The following is a 19,112-nucleotide window of genomic DNA, read 5'->3' as shown; positions in this document are numbered from 1 at the left end:
GCTGACGGGCAGTTTGGAGATTTCACAGATCCAAGTTCAAGCTGCCCTGTCCTGGTTTTCCATCTCTCTCTCTCTCTCTCTCTCTCTCTCTCTCTCTCTCTCTCTCTCTCTCACACGCACACACACACGCACAAACACAAACACAGACACATGCAGTAGTCATAGAGGATGCACCTTCAAAATGTGCCCTCCTTTATCTCTCTGTAGTTTCATTTCCATATTCATAGCAGAGCTTTGATTTAAGCTGCACTAGGAGGTGAACAGATAACTTATCAAGGCCAAGAATTGAGAGCAGTCAGTTTCATGTTTACCGTGTTGTATATTCATTGAAACACAGCGTCCCTGTGCCCCTGATTCGCTGACCTGAGACTGAATACAAAGCAGGACTGGTCCGCACAGCCGACCCACAGCAGGGAGGAAGGGGACCTTGCACTGGGAGTGAAAATGCATAATTGCAGTGGCTCTCAAAAGTTCACACACCTCCTGTTCCACCTTTAGTGAGATCTTATTTAAATCAACAACAAAAAAACTGTGAAAATAAATGAAATAAATAAATGTGCACATGCTTTAATTCCTTGTCAAAGCACCTTTATTTGATTTCAGACTTTGTTAGTAGGAGTAAATCAACCTCTCACATCCTGATTTGGTAATATCAGCCTACTCTACCTTTCTAAACCAATCAGGTTGTGGCTACAACACATATTCAAATAAGGGAGGGTTGAATTTTAATCTCATTAGGGAATAGCCATGTTGATTTTGGAAGTATGCTTGGACTCAACATGATGTTGAGCCTTTTTAATCTTCAGTTGCTTAGCAAACACCTGAGGATTTTGGGTAAATACCGACTAAAACATTCATGTTTTAGTCCTCTTCTACAAAACCATGACTACTGCGTTTCACTTAGAGTACGGTGTTCTTTTAAGATGTGAAAAGTTGTTCTTGTGTCAAAGTTACCTTTTGGTATCACAGCATAAAGTTAATCTCGGATCTGTTCAGACCACAGGAGATTCTCACACAATATTTTAGCCAGATCTGGATGATTTCTTGGAAAGTGGGATTCTTTTTTGGAGTCCTACTCATTACACCTGACAAATAGACATCATTTGGTTGGTTTATGATGACCTCATCCAGTAGTTAGCAGTTACTTCAACATTACTACTAGACTCTGGAAAAGCTCTCTAATCAGTTACTGTTATGTTTTTCATTAATTATGGAAAAATGTTACTGCAGAAAATGTCATACTTTGCATATTTTTCTCATTTTAAGGATGACTGTCTCTACACTGTGAATTTAAAGGAAACTATGCATTCTGATACTTCCATTTGGGTCGCAACTGCTTTTAAAAACAACCCAAATGCTTAACAAACTACTCAGCCATTTTTTTTGGCAATACATTAATGATTTTTGGTGTCTGCAAAGTGAGCCGTTTCAAAAGCTTCCAGATTGTTAAGTCACATTTGTTGGGCACTGCGCCAGCAGAGTCCCATTACTTTTCAACCAAAGCTGATTTTACTGCTGTATGCCCTGTACAATGGCTGCTGGAAGAAACATGTGGTTAGTTGTTTACTTAGCAACCAGAAACCACCAGCTGTACTCTTGTTGGTTGTGCAGGAGGCTCTACTTCTGCTCTTCCAAGACGTACCATTGTGTAACTGTGTATCTGTTGGTGACCATTTTTATATGAGTGTAAACATCGAGTTGGGGGCACAGCCAGCGACAGCTTATTTGGATTTAAAGTAACAAGACATCCTAAAATTGCTCATTGTGAAAGGAGATCAAACTGGACAGACTGAAATCTCATCATCTATGATTTGATCAAAAAATGTTATGAACATGTTTTGTCCATAGGCCTTTCCTAACCTGTTCAAGAAAGAAAAAGTCACCTTTAAAGATTTTTGTGCTTCCCCTAACTTCACTAATTCCTTCATGAGGCAAGACAAATCGTTATGTTATATAATGATAATCAAGGCAAGGAAATACTAAGGAAATAAATGTCAATACAGATTTAAAAAGCAATTTTAACTTGAGGTTTCATCTAAAATTGAAACAGAAAGCCAAACCTTACATTCAGTCCCGTAATTCAAAGAAACAGTTCATGAGTCAGAATCTTTGATCACAAGCAGTCATTTTTCTTAGTCCTGATTGAAAGGACTCAGCAGTTTCTGCACATCTCAGATTGTCATGGAGTTTGTTCCAGATCTGAGAAGCAGAAAGACTAAATGCTTCGTCATCTTGTTTTGTGGAACGCTGAGTAATCAGGAGTCTGAAGACTTGAGGGGTTTACTTGGTTCATGCTTGACAAGCAGCTCAGAAATACATTTTGACCCAAGAACATTTAGTTCTTTGTAGACAAATGCCAGAATTTGTTAACACAATGGGTACCTTTGGAGTCTTTGTAACGTTTCTCCAAATTATCTCTTCGAATGTAAAATGTCAGATTTTATCAGGGCAGAAGAAACTCATTTCAAGTTCATCAGGTTCACTATAAATGAAGTTAAATATGTACCCAAGAAGACTGAATGCTTATATTAAATCAAAATGTGCATCGGCAAAGTTTCAGTTTAGGGTTCCAGCCACATTTCTCCAAGCATTTTACTGATTCTCCATCTCTCCTCCAAACTGATTTGTTTGTGTTTTAGTTTAATTTTACACAACATGCATCATATTATGTAGCATGTTTTGTTTTTGTTGGTTTTAAGAGTCACTGCAGGCTTGGATTTGGATGTGCAACAAGCGTTTTATAAATTTTCTGATGGATGTGGCATTTGGCTTCATGAATATGCATGTTTTCAAGAGGGCGTTCCACCAACGAGCGTTCCCCTTTTCCAATCTCAGCCCCATTCTGAGGCCAGATAAATTCTCTCTCTGTGCAATTTGGCTTCGAAAAACTCCCGAGAGGCTGGATGAGAAACGAGAAACGGAGCGCGGGGAAGGCGACCAGAGGTGGAGGCATTAAAATGCACTTTTGCTTTGTGAAGCCTGTGATAAAAATGTCATTTTTAAGAGGGCACAGGCAATTATGATTAGAATCATTTCAACAGCCGTTGTGTCGCAGAGTGGTGCTCTGAATGTGTGTTGATACCACTTCTGTTGTTCACTGGGAGAATCCCCAGTATAAATACTGACCTGGTCGGTAAGACGGACTGGTTGGGCAAGTTAAGACAACATATAAAGCATGTGTTTTCTTTTCAAAGACCAAACAGAGGCTAGTTTTATTTATGTCTTATTCACTATTTATTTTTTGCACGTGTGAATAAAGTAACGTGTTAAAAACTTAATTGGGCATTCATTTGTTATTCATTTGACCGTCCCTCCTTCCCTCTCCCCCTCCGGCTGTTACCTTGGAGACATCTGTTATTTCTGAAAGGAGAAAAATCTACAATTAAGCTGAGTTAGGAACGGTGCCACATGGTGTTCCTTGGTGTAATCGATCCGGGAAAACACCTGCAAGTAAACAAAGAAGAAGCAAATTTAGAAAACTACACCATCAATTTGACTTCATAGCTCCAATAATTAGCAGAAAGATAATGCAAATGTAGAAAACATTCAGATACTAAAGCACTGCAAATACCAAGTGAGATTTAGAAAATGTTTCTTTGGGTAGAAAAAAGTTTATATTAGATTTATGTTTTGTTTCTGCTTATTTCTAAATAATTTCTAATCCTTGCAGCAAGAAGGTAACTGGTTCAAATCCCAGATCTTTCTACATGGAGGTTCTGCTTCCTTGTGCCATACGCTTGTTAACCTGCTTTTACACACCTGAGGCCTGCATCATAAAATAGATTTAGTGACTTCCAGCATCAAAAAAGCGGCTAACTTTTCACATCGATTTTCTCACCATAATAATTTGAAGCCTAGTTTTTTGCAGAAAGCCTTTGTCTAGCTCCAGGGATTCATAAAGTGGCCAAACTATTCGCTAAGGTTTTACTGAAACTGTCGTGATCCGTGTTTCTGTGTGTTTATTTTTGAGTTTTCTGTGTGATCCTGTTCTCTGTGAGTCCTGTCTCTGCGTCTTCCCCGTTGATTGTCTCCCAGGTGTGTCTCCCCGTGATTACTCCATGTGTATTTAGTCTCACCTGTTGTCTGTGTTCTTCGTCGGATCCTTGTCAATCTTTGTCGTCTGTTCCCGTAGATGCCTGTTTCCCCGTGCTGTTCTCTGTTGTTCCTTGTGTGGATTATTATCATTAAATTCTTCATTTTTCATTACATCCTGGGTCTACCTGCGTCCACTTCCTCACCTCAACCAACCACTCCATGACAGAAACTTCAGGAGGATTTGGAGACATACAGTCTGTATGTTCAGCTTTGATCCAGAGGAATTGGACAATTGTTCACCAAACATCTCATTTGGCTGGCTTGACTCAAACTGTACTGTAGACATTTGAGTTTTCTGTTATACTTTGTAGATTTAAAAATCTCAAGTATAGTTGTACATAATTGGGCACAAAAGACAAATTTTCTCACCTTACTGTAGGACAAATATCAGTTTAACTTGCAGTGATTTAAAAAATAATACTTTTTACTTTTGGTAACCAACTGATTATGTATTCCAGCTCATGCATATTAAAGCTCCGTCTTCTCATCTTGCACAATTTTTAGCTTTGCAACTCATCACCAATAATCCCACCATAATTGCAACATCAAATATGATTTGTGCCAAATCTTATTTTCACCTAAGGGAAAGATTTTTTTCAAATATAGGAACCTAATAAAAAGTAGAGAAGAGTGCATCAGTTATATTTATTTTATTTAAATTTGTCAATAATCCCAAATAGAGTTTGTTCATTTTGTTTAAAACTCCTTTTTAATTGAATTTTTTTTGCCCCCATTTAATAAACATACTAAATAAAATAATCTAAATATTTCTATATGATATGAAAATATTAAGGGTTTTGTGGGTGAACATCTTGGAGCATATTCCTGATGACAAAGAAAGAAAATGGTTATTTTCTGTTGAAAATAAGATTTCCACAAGGTGCCAACAAATATGAAGGTTGTAACATTTGAATAATTAAGCTTTTTCAAACCTTGAGACTGATCTGTCCTCATTTTTTTAATAACTATTCACATATTTACTGAAACGGACACCAACCATGATCATTTATTCCCCTCATATTGTACTACACTGTTGACAACAGTATACATAACTTTCCATCATACAGTAGATTAACATAATTTGAAAAATAAACTTGAACAAATAGCATTTGTGCAAAAACGTCCACCCTGAAGTAGGTCATAAGAGCTTTAATCGGTAACTAATAATAAGCAACAAAATGGAGCACATTTACATAAAATCAGATACATCTATTTGTCCTGCACAGAGCACTGGCCAAAGAGAGGCTGAATAAACATAAAGTTTAGCACCCCTGCTGCATATGATTTATTGCTTCTATGAAGGTTTTCTGCTAGATCTTTGACTTATAATTCAGCTCACGTATTTCCAAAGAGATACGACTGTAAAGGTACTATTTATTTTTATTGCACCAGTGTTGGGCTGAGCAAGGTTCGAGGTTCAGGGGTTTGATAAAGCATTATGTAAACAGGTTGGGGCTCCTGTATGTGAGTTTGAATAAATCGCATCCTAAATAAGACTGTTTTCCGACTGGATGTGTGACACTTCGAGAAAAAAAAAAAAAAAGATTTAAGCATGAGACTCATTTTTGTTTTCCCCGTGGACACAATTACTCCGGTGTTTTTCACAGCTTCATAAACACTGACGCATTATTGTGCCTCCTGGTGTTGATAAAGAAAGAGTTGAGAGGCAAAGCTGTCACATGATTGTCATGGGCAGCATGGCATCAGTTTAATAACTCCATTAGAGCTGTTGAGAAAGACCGCGGCCTCGTCTGAACTCAGAGGACGAGTCAAAACCGAATTTTCTCCTGAGTGAAAACCACCATTACAGGCCGTGAAATCCTGCAGATCGACGTGCAACCGAAACCTAGACTCCTGCGGTTGTTTGAGACGGCGGAGCGATGCTGCCAAACATGAAGAGGGGGAGAAAGATGTGTGTGTCTTTATTTAGCCGGACCATCATGCAAAGGTCACAGAGTTCATTGCAACGTGCACATATGGACCCACACGCTAAGACAAACACAAACACGCTGAAGCCAGAACACATGCAGTCACACGCTAAAACAAAACCCACTCAGGGAGAGAGAGGGGGAAACAACTTGAGCCTAAAATAGAGAAACAGATGACCAGCCCTCCCTGGTATAACAGGACACTTTTTTTCTTTTACACTCCCTTCACATGCTTTCACGCACACCTGAACCACAGAAAGCAACAACCTAAACAATAAGGGCACCAAAAAGAAAATAAACAAGGTGTTTCCGCATTATTTAGGTTGACTTCCACTTTTTCACTTTGCATTTCTGTGAGACCTTCAAAGTTTACTCTCGGGACAGTGGCATATTATAATAATTTCAAAAAAAGGAGAGTAAAAAGAACGAGGAGAATGTGACGAGCAGGATGTCTGTAGAGATGCATGTTCTGTATTATTTGCGAGTCGGTATGTGTGTCATATCTGTGTTTGTGTGTCACTTTTGGCGCAGGAAGCGGGACAGGATGTTCTGTTTGGATGTGAAAGTGTCGTGTCCTCCCCAAATATATACGGTAGTACAGTAGCCTCGGTGCAGTGTATATCACACTGAGTCAACAGTTTCCATCAATAGTCTGCAGTAATTACTTGTTTTAAAATTATTTTATATAATGCAGCTGTTTTCACAGCCTGTCATCTGGGAGCTTCTCCAGAATGACATACATTTTTATTGGCAACCCTGGTAAAGATGGGAAAACAAGCGATGTTTTTATCAGAATCATCAATGCTCCACTGCCATCACACCAGACATCCTGTAAGATAAATGTAAGAAATGTGTGAGAAATAGATCAGATTGTCTGCAAGCAATCCGCAACTCCAAAAGTTTGTTTTCCACTTTATCTACCTTTGGTCAATTGAATTTGGAGTTGTGACTGGTGGGAATCCCGTGCATGCAGGCCTTGTTGAGTCAGGAAACAGGAGTACGACTAGATATTTTCTCTAAATCTGCCCATAACTATAGGCAGAGCAAAAGAATGAAAGAAAGTTTATGACAGCTGGGACTTTAGCAAGAAAGGCTTGACAAGGACCCAAGCTTAATCATCAACAACTGCAACTTACCTTATTTTAAGTCTTTTTATGGATCTTTACCAGAAGTGCCAATAAATGTGGACGGTGCTAAAAATACACATCCTGATATGGTCTGGAAAATTCAGGTCTCCTGAGGTTATGTGTGATGCTTATCGGTAGAAAACCTGCACACGTGCAAACTTTCATTGCTGAAGCTTGTTGGTGAACTTTAAGCAAAAACATTAAGACATTTCATTTTCAGCCCAACAAATTTAACTACTATAATAAAAGATCTCCAAAGCTGACTGGTGTAGAACCAGAGTAAAGAGCGGCATCTCTGGGTCACCAAGTCTGCACAACAACCGTGTGTTTTATGGCATCGGTACACATCTACTTATGGTAATAATTATGGAGGGCGCTGTGCAATTCTTCATCCTCAGACGTAATTATTGAATCTGTTACAATGAAATAAAGCACAGAGCAGGAAGTAAAAAAGAATCTGAAATACTTGAAACTAAAGTAAACTGTTTATACATACAGATAAGATAGATGGGAGTTTAGATAAATAAAGAAAATCCTTTGGAACAATTTATCAGAAGCAAGAATATCTATTTTTCAGCAGATGATGCAAATTCTAGGGATAGGATTAAGCGTAGGAGGATTAGCACAACTCCTTTGTTCTGTCTTAAAATAATAAAGTTACAGCCAGCAGCTAAGAAGGTTAGTTTAGCACTGAGAAAACTGCTGGGTGGGAAATCTGTTTTTGTAAGTTAAATAATTGGTTAGCCTGCATCCCAGGTGATCACTTACTGATATAATATATTTTGTTTGCTTAACATACCTTAAAAATACACAATGAAACCCTGCCCATAATGAAGTGCTGATTTAAACATAACGACCCACTTCACACCCACTTTATCGCAGGCTTTTGAAGCTGCAATTGAATTTGTGCTCATGTCAGTAAGTCATAAATATTCCATAGGCATCTCTCAATTGTAAAAGATAAAAGAAAGCTCAAATTTCAAATCAGATTCTCTTGGTATTTCATCAGCATTACTGCCTCACCATCTTATTATCTATGAAGCTCAGAGGAGTGGGCTGACTCCGTGCTGCTGCAGCTGCAGAGCGTTTCAGCTGCTGAGATGTGAGGGTGATGCTTGCTGTGTTGCGTTGCTTTTCATTGTTTAGAACTACTATAGAAAACCAGTTTCATAATTAGACTCTGATATTTGTTGTTATTTTTTGTAATACTGTCAAGTTTACTTTGTGTTCTGATATTAAGTGTGCAATCAGTCCGCCATTGATTTTACGTTTGGTATTTTTGTGCAGTTCTCACAGCTGTGACTTCCTCTGACTTTCTTGATTTAATTGAATTGGGCTGGATAAAAAACAGGAAAGGAATAACTATAAAAAATAAACTACTTAACTTTAAGTTTTATTTCTTTGCACACAGATAATTTGTTTTTTGTTTAAAAAATGTTGACAGAAATTAAATAGATTTTTTTAAAAGGATTTTGATGAAGCAGAGATCAAAACAGCACCTGTTTACTCCAGAGCTGCAGGATGTAGTCTATGCGTCTCCTCGGTTACCAGCGACTCTCCATCAACCTGTATTCTGTCACCACGGTAACCAACGGCTGAACTGGGCTGTGGGTGGCATTAGCTCTGATCACATCCATTGTTTTAAGGTTTTAGCTCATAAATCCTCCCAGTATCACAATATAAGTGTCACATCTGCACAACTAGCAAAACAAATATACTCAGTTTTACGTAGATTGTGGATTATGTCATATTTTATTTCTACAAATATGACATGGGCTCTCTATCCAGGGTGGCACAGATTTAGGGATGGTGTACAGAACAGAATTTTGGCAACAACCAACTTTCTTTCTCTTATTTCCACATCATGTAAATGAAGATCAGAAACTTTCTACATTAGAAATGGTTCTGGGACTGTAAGAAAATATGAAAACTGACTGGATAGTAGCAGTTTTTAAGTCATAATATCTACAAACCCACTCCATAAATTTTAATATTACTGAAATGCATATTTATTACAAAGTGAAACACTTTATATCAGATTAATTACACACAGATTAATGTTTGAAAGCCTTTATTTCTATTAACTAAAAGGATTTTCCCTTTTACAATGAGGAAATTACACCGGATCACTAAAAATCACAAGCTTTCAAAGCAGTAATGTAGCTTTGAAAAAGTGTTTTATACCAGCTTGAAGATGACAAACAGTATGTGTAAACTCACCAATATGTTTCTAACTAACTGAATATGACTGCAATTCAGTGCTTAAAAAAAAGACTATTTCACTATTTCAAAACGAATCTAAACTGCATATTTATTAGGATTTAATTTAAGATGTTACTTTGATTTTAACTGAATTACTGAGCAGTGATATTGAGGGAGCCTTTATTATGACTCTGTGGTTTTTAAGTATACTTCCTCTGTGAAGAAGTAATCACCAAAATACAATTTTGCATGAATGCAGCCAACTAATTAGAGTTAGCTGCCAAAAACAATACTAATACCACTACAGATAGTAGGTGCTGATAACAGTGACTCGACACATCTGAGGTCTAAACAAACTGCAGTTTAATAATAGTCGCAAAAAAAGAAAAAAACATCCCCTTTCTATGCCTTTTTTCATGTTTATACCTCTTGTTTTTAGCTTTGTCATGTTATGTTTCAGACATTTAATTTATTAATTTAAATAATTGTTTTACTCATCAGTCATTTCTCCACCTTCCTCTGAGATGTTCAGTTCTTTTAAAATCTGCTGCCTATTAAAAATGATTCCCCTGTATTTCATCCAAAAGCAGTAACACAATCCAAGTATACATTTATATAAGCATTTGATTTTCATCCTCTCGTTGTCAGATTTTCCTGTTTGCTTCATACCAGCTTGAACCCCGTGTTCTTCTGTGTTGGCTTTTGGACTCCTCAGCTTTTGCAGGTCCAGAGTTGTGTCACATTCAATTAATCGCCCCATCATGTTGTGTTCTGCCTGACGCCTGTTGCCTTCCTGCCTTTGGGTCCGACTCACTCTGCAAACATGACACCTTCTCTGGATGAATGGTGATTCTTGTTTAGAAGCTCCTGGAGGGATCACAGACACAGCGTGACCAGCTAGCATGCTCAAACTTTCCTCACTAATATTTGAATTCCTTTAGAAATTAACATTTTTAATTTTATTTTTCAATCACATTTTCTATGTTGCTCCCGTTAGAGCTGTTTTCTGTTTATATGTTCTCCAACAAGGTAAAAATGAAGCAAATAAATAAATTATAAACAGGAGAATATTAGCTATTCCCAATTTTAGGAAGTCCAAACTTTTGCTAATTTAAGGTTGTGAAAGACGAATATGAGGATCACATCCAAGCTCTTCTAATGCCAGTACCTTATTAACCTACTCTACACAACTCATCAGAACAAAACAGACTTGTACTTCTGCTTTTGGCAAAGTAAAGAGAACATTCTTCATTTCTGAACTCTATGAGGACATGCATTACAGAGGAAACTCACTTCTTTGTTGCAGACTTTTTTTTATTCTTATAACATTCAGTCAAATTGCACAAAAACATCTGAATATTTTTTTGTTTTGGACACGCTGTGTTTGTAATTATAGGACCGTTTCCTCTTGCCACCCTAATTTAAACAGATTATGTGTAAACATGTGAATCACTCACTCACTGTAACAAATTCACTCGAGCTCATATAAATTTTCCAACATTTTTTCTCTCCATGTAAAATTCACAGCAATAAAACCGTCTGGTTGTTGGGGTTTTATTTGCAAAATTACATTAGAGGAAATTTACTTGTAACACAGTTTCTGAAATGAGGTTGCTGACCTTAGACTTCCAGCATCATCGCTCCGCTCTGAAGCTCTAATACGGCTAATTTCAGTGGCTGGCTTCTCATTACAGAAGCGGACGAAGAGCTCCATGTGACTTTCAGTTCTCGTTTGTTTTATGCTAATTTTTTTGTTTTTTTCAGAGCTTTTGTTTTTTTTTATATCAGTAGGTATTTATTCCTCAGAGAGCAAAGAACGAGGGCAGCAGACGAAGATATTAAGGAGTGCAGACTGTGTTAACACGGCGTTCTGATGTCTCTCGACTCGTTCAGCTCTCAACCCGCACATGCACTCATGTGTGGGTAGCAATGTGCTGGCAGTTCAGAATATTGTGTTATTACCATTTAAATTATTATGCATTTTCTGGAAAAAAAAAAAATGCTAGAATGTGTTTTGAAGAAGAAGCAGCTTCACTTGCGTGGGCATTTTACAATATGGAAATGCTTGAATTTTTTATTTTTTTTAATGGAAAATATTGCTCTCTTAAATATTAAAGTGGGAATGTGTGAGTGGAGAGAGGAAACTCTTGCTCTCTTTCTAAATTCTGCAGAGACGGTTAAGAAAACAATGAGATCTTTAAGTCAGACATTTTCTACAAGCATCGCTGTGAAATGTAGGAAGTGCTTAGAAGCAGAATCACAGCAGAGCTTATTCCAGGATGCTAAAGCACACAAACATTGTTCCCATGCCAGTCATTTGGTAATGGTTAATGTCAAATGTCAAAGCCATTTTACAAAACATTGATGTGATTTTCCCTGAAGCACTTTACTGCACAGCAGAGACATGGACTGTCACTAGATAACTACTTTGTCATTTAATAGATTCTGCTGCGAGATAGGTATTTTTAGTCCATCTGCTTTATAAAAACGTTTATGTCAGAGGTATACTTTGTCGACATTTAACCAATTAAGTACAGAATACAGTATGGTATACACAGTGCCTGGAAAATGTAAGCTTTTCACATTTTGAGATCTTAAAACCGCAACATCAATGTATTTCAATGGGATTTTATGTAATAAACAAGTAAAATATTGCATTATTAGGTAATTGAAGCCAAAGTGATACATGGTTTTCAAAGTTTTACAAATCTCATAGCATAGTATGCAATTTTATTTACTTTCATGAATCAAAACTTTGTTCCACCACCTTTGAAAAGTGTCCCTCTCCTACAGTGTGAAGTCCCCTGATAGGTTTTTATCTCAGGGTTTCCATAATTACCTCAACTGTGACCAGTTTCCCCGTACCTGGAAGAAAACACAGCAGTTGCAGCATCATGTTGTGTTCTATGTGTTCATTGCAACACATACAACGTCTTACACTAAAAGGTTAAATCTTGGTCTCATCCGAGCAAATCATTTTCTTCTACATATTTGCCCATATTTTCCTTTATGACTCGTGACAAATTTCTTGACCATTAGCTTCCTGTCAAGTGATTCTCCAGCCTGAGCTGTGGATCTCTGCAGCTCTTCCTTTTCAATCTCTTCTCTATTCACCAATTAGAGAACAGAAAATTAGAAAATAACTGCCAAGGTTAAAAGAAAAAAGTTTTGTCCTCATCCACATGTTAATCAATTTCATTTTTTTTCGTCACAACAATTGATTATGTTCTGTGTTTCGTTTTTGTTTGAATGTATTCATTGTAGCGTATACCTCCTTGTTTGTTTTGTTTGTTTGGTTATCTGGATCCCCATTAGCTGTTGCCGTGGCAATTGCTGCTTTTCTTAATAGCTAGTGTGGGATTCTTGATGCTTCTCTGAATAATGGTAAGACCCACGTATCCTTTCCTACTGCTTCATACACACAACTTTGTGCTGATCTGTCACGGAAAACACCAAAGAAATCCCTTTAGATTTATGTTTTTAACATGGAATGTGGAAAACATTTAAAAGGTCTAAATGCTTTTTTTGAATACAAAAATGGATTCAAGACAATACTTGCTACTATACGCTAATCCTAATCCAAGAAAACTTTAGAAAATGCAACCTAGGTTCTCCTCAGTAAAAGAAAAAAATGTATCATACTGATCTTTTTCTCTCAGAACAGGCACAAGCTTTACTAGTTGAACCTAATTTAAATACATTAATGGTGTCAACCATGAATTAACAATTAGAGCAGTGTATTTTAATGCTATTCGAACATGCCTGGGGACCATAAACAAGCAATGTAAACGCATAAAAACTGCTACTCTCTATTACTTGAGTGTCTGTCATCTCCATCTGATACCAAATGGTGTTTGCAAACCAACTGATAAGAACCAAGACTCTCATTTCTCAGAAATGCAGTGTCTGTGGCTAGTGTTGCAGAAACAACACCGGCCATTTGGAGTTATTGATTATGCTATTTTCAAATGGATGGGGGAAAAAATTAAATAAATTAAACCCACAAACTGCTGGTGAATCAACATAACCTTATGATAGTTACAGAAAGATAATAACATCACTGTGCAAAGCCTTTATAAAGTCAGACGCTTTCATAAAAGTACAAGTGGCATGTCACAGTAACTTTGTGACTTTAACAACAAATTTCAAAATTTTGCTTGCAAAGCCTAAAACTTTACTTATTTTTAAAAGTAATAATTTGATGCACAATAAAAAACTTTTTGTGGATTTTCTCTGTTCAAAACAAGTAAAAATTATATAGGCTGAAACTTATTCATACACATAACCACTAATATTTGAATATTAGTACCTTACCAAGTTGCAGACATATCAAACACTTATAAAGGAAAAGGAAAATAGTTAGGAATACAAATAGTGACCAAACTCAAACAACCCAAGATCCTCACATCTAGTTTCTTTAACTTCACCTCAAATCAACAGGTTCAGATTCAAATAAAAATTCAAAAATACTTTATTGATCCCAAAGGGAAATTAAAGTTGCTATAACTCATATTAATTAAAATTCTTCAAAGATTTATTTTAGACTGACTTATCTTGGTGGACATAAGCTGATGTTCCAATGGGACAACAACCCCAAACATACATCAGAATTGATTTGGAAATAGAAAAAAATAGACTAACATTAAGTCTATTAAAAATTTATTAACCATTCTTCAAGACCAGTTCCTTGCCTACAGTACAACTAAATTAAATAAACTCTATAAACTCTGTCAAAAGTCTGCCAGGATCCTGCAAAGGTCCAAAAAGTATGATGATGTCTGCATCTTGCTAAGGAACATGAAACGTGTTCAAAAGGTTTTGGGCGTGTATGAATACATTGGAGCCTGAATCCAAAATGTTCATCCTGTGAGAATTCAAACGTGTTTGTCTAGTTTTTTTATTACTATTAATTATTGAAGATACATATCCAACCTGAGAAAAGAATGGCTCAGATGTATCATTAAAAATCTCCCAAATTATTAAGACAATCACACCGATGATGTGTGCATGTAAACGTAGAACTTGAATGCAAATGGTGGATTTGTTTTTCAAGTCTGTAATGTATTCATAGAGCTGCTGGAATTTATGCAAATAGACAACCAAGTGGAAATGGAATAATTAACTTAAGCAAACTTTTTGTGTTTACATTTCTGTGCCACTTGAGGACAATAATGCCAGAATGTTCCTCTGAGAGTTTCATATCTGTAAAAGCACAGCCAAATGAAGAGCGTGGCTCGTATATCCAGGAGCCTTTATGTGCATGTGTACGCGCTCATTTTCTTCCTCTTCGAGACTTCTCACACTCTTATTTCAATATAGAGCATGGAGGCGGCGGGAGTGTTGCAATGTATGATTGTTGAATACAGATCGCCTCCTGTGGTTGTCACTGCACGCCAGATGACAAAAGCAGCTGACTGCGTGATTAAAGACAAGAGGGGAGCCAAGAGAGAACAGAGTAATTTGATTGGCATTGGCGCTTCTGATTGACAGAAGCAAAATTCCCTAAATTGTGCACCGTGCCTGTCGGGTGTCAGAAAGAACAAAAATGAATCATGACACAGGGCTAACAGGAAGTCGGGGTCTGTCAGTGCTCAAGGCAGGGTGACTTTTACACTTTGCACTTAAACTTGCGCACATTTCTGAATGTTAAATACTCTCTTAGAGGCTAAAGTAAGTTTGCAGGGCCTTTCACCAGCAGACAACCCATCCAGTGAGCGCAAAGATGCATACTGAGTTCTATATCAGCTTGACTGAATACAAAACATGTTCAGCATCTTTTAAAACTTAATGTTCCTCTCAAACTTTTCTTGGGCACATATGCGATTCTTGTAGCGCCTAAAGCAATTATTGCATTGACACATGCTGAAAAGTCTTAGAAAGACCCAATATATCAGTCTGGTTAAAATGTGTAATTTATATACAGTTCAAAGTGGGTCTATCCCTATAATCACCCAAATCTTCTGCTTGTCTGAACGTGCCCTCTGGATAAAGAGCAGAGGAACGCCTACATGGAACAGATAGCAATTAAAGATATTCAAAGCATATATGGTGAGTCAGCCGGTAATGCGTCTCCATGGTTGATCAAGCTGAGAGACGCACTTGGCTCAAAAAAAAAACTATGAATTTTTCATGCCAACAATAAATATGTTATTAAAAAATACATAATTAACCAGGAGCATATGGCTCTTTTTTCTTTCTCCGTAAAGATTTTATTCTTCGTCACCGCTTCCCAGATAGGGAGCTGTTAAACTTGACAAGAGCTTTGCTGTGCGCTGTCACTTTGCACCACATCTCTTGACTCTTTAACACCTAAAGCTGCACAGAAGAAGATGATTAAAAAATGGAAATAAGGAGGAGACAGGTTAAGTGGAAGGCATTGTTATATGTGTTTGTCAAGCCATTAAAGAAACTGCTTGTGTAATGTGCGGCATTGTCAAAAGCAGCACAACCAAAACTAGTTCCTGCAGTAGTCCTACCCCTTAAAGATTTTCACATCACTTTTCAGTGAGCAATTTTATTATATTTTGTGGAGTTTATATGTAATAGAGCAACAAAAAGTTGGCATAAATGTAAAGAGGATTTAATATCCATCCTCCACACCATGGTGCCAGAAAAGCGGGAGCCTACATCAGGCCTATCCATTTAGTGACCCGAGGCCCAAATACTTTTAAAACTCCTTGTGCCCCCAAGAAAAATGCCTGGAACTCCGACCAGTTTGTGGATCTAATATTATGAAATACATGTCAGCTGCTCTGCGACAGACTGGCGACCTGTCCAGGGTGAACCCCGCCTCTCGCCCGGAACGTTAGCTGGAGATGGGCACCAGCACCCCTCCCGACCCCACTAAGGGACAATGGTGTCAAGAAAATGGATGGATGGATGAATGGATGGATGTCAGCTGCTATGATTCAACGGAGTGCACATCAGTTCAGTAGATCATCTGTAGAGGAAACCAGGCCACCAACATGTGTAGCACTTTTTACCTGGTTTGCTTGACCAAAGACAGTAAGGCATTTGGTCAAGTAATGCCTTACTTGACCACATTTATAATGTTCTTCATGGACAGAAGAACAATGTGAAAGTTAACAAAGTCAAATAGCTTCAAACTGTCTCTTTCAAAGACAAAAAGATGGAAACTATTCTGGAATAAAAGTGCATAGATGAGTTTGCTTATTCTGTTGACGGCAAAAGTTATAAGTTGTACAATAAAAAAAACACCACAGTACAAATCTATGGCTGTTTGAATCTGAGGAGCAGAGATGTAAAGCACAGAGCCTGCTTGCATACTTCCAGTGAATACTGGACACATTTCCAGAGAACAGGAGACAGCAATGATAGCATCAGAGCAGCTTTGACATTAACACAACAGAAGCAACTTTTTATTGAGGCTAAAACAATGACAGAATGCATGGTCACTCTCCTCTATGAAGTTGTGGTTGACAAAAGATTTAGGATGAGCATAATCCATTAAAAGTACCATTTGCTGTGGATGAATGGACAAACTGCACCAACACAGCTTAGCTTTGCATCTTTGTTCTTTAAGGTGCATCAGCTTATTAACAGACTTCGATATATTGCTCCACATATGCAGTTTTTTTATTTTCTATCATCCATCAGTCTGTGCAGTTTGCAAAGCTCAGTAGTGAACTTGAACAACGCGATGGAGACTATTGTAGTTATTATTAATTTTACTCTCTCTGCATCTAGCTTACAGCGCCACCTGTTCCATAAGCAGCTTGCCAAAAACTTGCTGGTTCATAATGATAGCAGATGATTCAGCAAAAGGAGGGTTCTGGTCCATTTCCATAAATTCACTCATAGTTTTTTTTATTATTATTATTATTTAATGAAAACAGAAAAGCACTTTTAGGCCTCATGATGGAAAAACAGCTTATGGCAAAAGATGCACTTTCTGATATTTTTGGATATTCGAACACAGGAAATGTCTGTAGCAGATTTGGTTGAGAGTGCTTTTTGGAAAAAACCTGTTTTCCAAATTGATATAATCTCTGATAAAATGTTGCACTTCCCAAACCTCAACAGTTGTCATACCAGCCCGTTGTATTGACTACTTCATGGCTGGAGGTCCAACATACTGTGGCTGTCCATTTGAAACATGTGTAAGCAAACAATTTTCATATTTACCAATTAATCTTGTAAGGTGACATTGTGTCTGAGGGTATTATGTTCTTTGATTTCTGATTCTGCATGACATCGGTGCCCGATTACCTATGTTTTGCAAGTGTTTTCTTGTGTGAAGTTTGTTCCCAGTGAGGATATACTGACTGAGCTCCCTTGTAGGGATACACCTGTGTTTTCTTTGGGCTTTTCCAAGAACAGCTTCTCTCATTTCTGCAGCTATTCAGCTAAACAGTGCTCCCAGCAAGGAGCCCATGTCACTGTGAAAAAGAGGAATGATGCTGAATCAATGGGGATCACTGCAGGTGATTTCACTGATTAGCATACCTTCACTCCCAGAGAGAGAAAGAGAGGTAATCAGTAAAAGAACCCGGAGTGAATATCATATCCATCCAAGCCTGGTCAATACTTGTGTGCCTACTTACAATACAGTAAATCATGCGCCAGGTGTTTGGAAAATAACTCCCTTCCCAAAAGACGGAGCAGAAAATGAATTCTTGATGCACTTAGTGTGTTATGCTGAGCACACTGCTCTTCATTTCCCTACCAATTAAACCCTACTCACAAAAGCACCACAGTACAACATGTAGAAATCATGATGCTTGCAATTCTGCCAAGTTATGTTTATTGAGTTTTATACTGACTGTTTAACTTTTAGGACTTTTAAAGCATCCCCACAACATGCTACTAGTTTATCCCACGGCAAGGTGTGTTCAGGATGGTTTCCTGGTCTTTATGATGCTGTTTGTTCTCTAATGTTATCCAACACAACCCTGAGGCTTGTGCTGAAACAGCTGTGATTGAACTATACACAAGTGGGTTGTTTTCCTAATAAGGGAATTTTTTAAGGTAATGACTTTATTTAGTGGGTTTAAAGTAAAAGGGCATGGGCAACACATGTATAATTTGTCTGTAAAGGTTTTTGAAATAGGCTGCACAGTGGTGCAGTTGTTAGAGCTGTTGCCTTGCAGCAAGAAGGTTCTGGGTTCGATTCCTGGCCCTGGTCTTTCTGCATGGAGTTTGCATGTTCTCCCTGTGCATGAGTGGGTTTTCTCCGGGTACTCCGGTTTCCTCCCACAGTCCAAAAACATGACTGTCAGGTTAATTGGCCTCTCCAAATTACCCCAGGTGTGAGTGTGTGTGTGTATGGTTGTTTGTCCTGTGTGTCTCTGTGTTGCCCTGCGACAGACTGGCGATCTGTCCGGGGTGACCCCGCCTCTTGCCCGGAACATTAGCTGGAGATAGGCACCAGCAACCCTCCCGACCCCACTGAGGGACAAGGGAAAGAAAATGGATGGATTTTGAAATATACCTTCCACTTTAAAATAATTTCAAATAAATCACATAGCAGAATAAAATGCAATAACACCTGTGGTTGTAATTTGTAAAATTGTGGACGGGTTCAGGTAATATGGATATTTTTAATAGGTACTGATCTTTTAAATAGAACATTAATCTTGTTTTGTTTTGAGAGCCTTCCTGAAAAAGGCAATATTGTAATGTTTTAATTAACATAATAAAACAGAAAACATTTTGACAGGTGTTTGCTGTGCTGACTCCTAATGGGCTAGAAAAGATTAAATTAATTAAATTACATTTCTAAGCTGCTCTCTATTTGGGG

General features: G+C 37.7%; 1 long non-coding RNA gene across 2 annotated transcripts; it reads right to left on the bottom strand.

Annotated features, from left to right (window-relative positions):
* Positions 1-3,275: 3,275 nt before the first annotated feature.
* On the bottom strand, positions 3,276-4,526 carry LOC103470061 (uncharacterized). Of its 2 annotated transcripts, none has more exons than XR_534443.1 (4): positions 4,465-4,526; positions 4,239-4,371; positions 4,077-4,165; positions 3,276-3,360 (listed from the first exon to the last, which is right to left on the bottom strand). It is a non-coding gene; the product is annotated as an uncharacterized LOC103470061 (long non-coding RNA). The 2 variants fall into 2 exon arrangements; XR_534442.1 differs by having other exon boundaries at positions 3,306-3,444.
* Positions 4,527-19,112: the final 14,586 nt, after the last annotated feature.

This window comes from Poecilia reticulata, linkage group LG9 (genome assembly GCF_000633615.1).
Source record: "Poecilia reticulata strain Guanapo linkage group LG9, Guppy_female_1.0+MT, whole genome shotgun sequence".
NCBI lineage: Eukaryota > Metazoa > Chordata > Actinopteri > Cyprinodontiformes > Poeciliidae > Poecilia > Poecilia reticulata.
The sequence above is the reverse complement of the archived record's forward strand: the minus strand, read 5'-3'. Positions and strand labels throughout refer to the sequence as shown.